Consider the following 3,300-nt stretch of genomic DNA (forward strand, 5'->3'; position numbering starts at 1 on the left):
TGGTGGAGGTTGAGAACAACTTGAGGGAGCATTTGCAACAAAATCTAGGTATAGCTCATCAAATTATGTCTATCTCTGTAGCATAGGAAGTAGGCTTTTTCCCCTTGGATTTGACATTCGCTCAGCCTTTTGTATTTGTATGTTCATGTTCTTGGGTCAAAATAATTTTGCTGGTGTGGTATTGGGAGTTTTGATTGTATTTGTTTGGTCAAAAGTAAACTCTGCATAAATCTAAATATGCCTCCGCCTCTCATGTTCACCATGTTAGCTCATGTTCCATCTTTTGATTGAGTTTTATTTGACTTATTGAGTTTTAGTTCATGAGTTAGAATTTCATTAACTAAGTATATTTTAGTTCACAAGTTATTGAGTTTACTTTTTGTTTTCAGAGATGGTTTTTATCGTTAAAAGCTAAGGTTTTAGGAACTGTGGGGAGCATACTGAAGCTGTTGCCAAACATTTCATATTGTATTAGTACTGACTATGGTAAGCTTGGGATAAACGATACCACTGCCATCCATCAAACCGTGAACAAATTTAGTAAATTATCTTTAACGTTAGAGAGGCTTTCCCATGAATTTGATCTCATTGGAACAACTTTTATTGGAATGGAGACCAAGAGTTCGAACATTATTTCAGCCCTTGCACTGAATTGCTCTCTGTTTTCCTTTTGTACTGGTTTTTCCTTTCATGTTCCAAACTTGGCTACAACTCTAATGACTGAAAATGTGGATGATTTCAGAACTAAATCACATGCAATACTTATTCAAAATCTAATTGGCAGGCTGTGGTTGGTAGATGATGAAACAAGTAGAATGCTTGCACAACTATTTGAAATCAATGAAGGACTGAATAACTGCTTGCATTTGGTTTCAAGAGGCAAAATATTAGATGTGGGGTACGAAGTAAGAGGTATCTTGACTCTCTATAGGTATGTTGTTTCTGAGTTCATCCATTTGCAAAGCAAGTCAAACAGAGTGGATGAGGGGACATTTCTCCAGGTTATCAAGGATGACGTGCAGTTTTTATCAAATATTCTTACACAGTGGATAAGCATTCCATTTCGAGTGTCCAAGTGCTTCTTTTGTGTAAGGTATACTTGCTGGCGTTTTCTTTTACCTCGTAGGCTAGCACTTTAGTATTTATTTTAATTCAATTATGTCAACTGAAATTCAGTAATTGACTTCAAATTTCAGGCCTTGCATTGGGTCCCAACTATTTGCCACTACCGATGCTCGTAAACTGGATGAAATATCTATCCTATTCGGCTTCCATCTATCGTTAAATCTTTGTCTTCAACTCAAAAACATTGCATCAAACATGTCAATTCAAATCACCAAGATGTACTGCATTTTGTATTGTGATTTGTCCTTCCAAGAACTCAAGCACAATGGTAAGAACATGCAAAAACATCAGGTCTTCCAATTACCTATTTACTGTAGAGTTTGTAGGTCGCATTATGGTAGTTTGTGGGTTATTCATGCACTATGGTAGTCTTTGTGATAATTGTGAGGTTTGAAGTATATTGTGAGCTAAATTTGCTTATTGATGTATGTGTTCTTGAATATTCATTTTTTGGAAATTCTGATAGTTTTGTTGAGAACAACTGACTGTGAAATATTTTTGGAAGTGTGTTTCTTTGAACAGGTTCAAGGTAAATTTTTGGTTTTGTTGGGGTAGCATCGTTATGCTGTCGAAAATTTTTCATCGTCTTCGTATCTCATATCTAGGTAACCAAGCTTCTCTTCTTCAAGATCTTGAAAAAGAAGATTATCTCATTTACTCAACTATTGAGTTTTCTTGTTTTGCAGATGCAACAAATGAGTAAATATTTGGTATCACAACCTCTTTATGCTTTTTCTTGGAGAACTTTAGATCCAATACATTCACTACAAGAATTTTGCCTTGAATGTACCATTTATGCACATTCCCAATAAACACGGTTAATTGAATATGAATTCTTATCACATTTTCACTTTCAATCCTTTGTCTTAAACCTTTTGTGATCCTTTGAACAACAGTGGTCAGACAAAGATGCCTATAACCAGACACTGATGAAGCTAGGGTGTTGGTTCAAGAAGAATTATGAAGAGATCCATACTTTCCAAGTGGAGAGAGACAGTAATCTCATAATGTTTGTAAAATCATAATGTTTGTATTACTTGTAATTTGTGTTTTCAAGGCGTACAGCCTCTTAAATTATAATTTTATAGCAGAATTTGTGGATTAAATGTAATAGATTTACAATCAATACATGAATAATATGTCATAGCCACAACGTTCAATGATGATGTGTCATGTTATACTTTAAAATGGATTCGGCAACGAAATTTTTAAAAAACAGACAGATTCGAGCTTCAATTTCGGTTAATAATTAAAAAAACAGAGGCTTTAATATCGGTTGCAACCGAAGACCTTTAATGTCGGTTGAAAATTTTACTAAAGATCTTTAATGTCAGTTGCAACCGACATTAAAGACCTTTAATATCGGTTGGAAATTTCACTAAAGGTCTTCAATGTCGGTTGCAACTGACATTGAAGGTGTGTTATTGAAGCCCCTTAATCGGTTTAAAACTGACATTAAAGGCAACCAACATTAAAGGGCTTTAATAACACTATCTTTAATGTCGGTTTGTTTTAAACCCCGAATTTCTTCTAGTGTGTCCTAAATCAAGTAAGTAGAAAATTATAAAATTATTCAATTTCATTAATGTAAGGAAAGTTAAAAGAATTTTAATGGACATTGGGCTAGTTATAGCCATAAATTTAAGTTATCAAGAATAAATAATACAAGAATATTTATATTAGAGAACGAAAATTAATAAATGTAGAATTTTCTAAATAAAATAAAATTAAAGGAGAATGCATATAATAATTCATAGTGGATTCTAGAAATTAAAATTAGAAAGATTTTATTCTCCATATATTGTTTCACATTTGTCTATAAACGTTTTATTCATATATTACATCAACTGGAGTAGCTCAGTTGGTTAGAGCGTGTGGCTGTTAACCACAAGGTCGAAGGTTCGAACCCTTTTTCTAGCGTTCTTTCTTCATTTTACCTGCGTTATACACTTTTTATTTTTCCCTCTCTTTTTGTAAATTAAATTGGCAGCCTCTTCCTTTTAAAAAATTTCTTTAAATATGTACATTTATGAAAGGAAAATTTTTCCACGTTTCATATTTTCCCCAAATAACGAGATATAGTCTAGATTTAAAATGAAGTTTAAATTTTATGAAAATGTCAATAAAAATATTGATAAAATGTGTTGATAAATCATATTTAAATTAATAAACAAA

The 3,300-nt window shown here is 32.7% G+C and overlaps 1 non-coding gene across 1 annotated transcript; it reads left to right on the plus strand.

Moving 5' to 3' along the window:
* The first annotated feature begins 2,971 nt into the window (after nt 1-2,971).
* Nucleotides 2,972-3,045, plus strand: TRNAN-GUU. Its single transcript has one exon. It is a non-coding gene; the product is annotated as a tRNA-Asn (tRNA).
* The last annotated feature ends 255 nt before the right edge of the window (nt 3,046-3,300 follow it).

Source organism: Benincasa hispida, chromosome 11 (genome assembly GCF_009727055.1).
Source record: "Benincasa hispida cultivar B227 chromosome 11, ASM972705v1, whole genome shotgun sequence".
In the NCBI taxonomy this organism is placed as follows: Eukaryota; Viridiplantae; Streptophyta; class Magnoliopsida; order Cucurbitales; family Cucurbitaceae; genus Benincasa; species Benincasa hispida.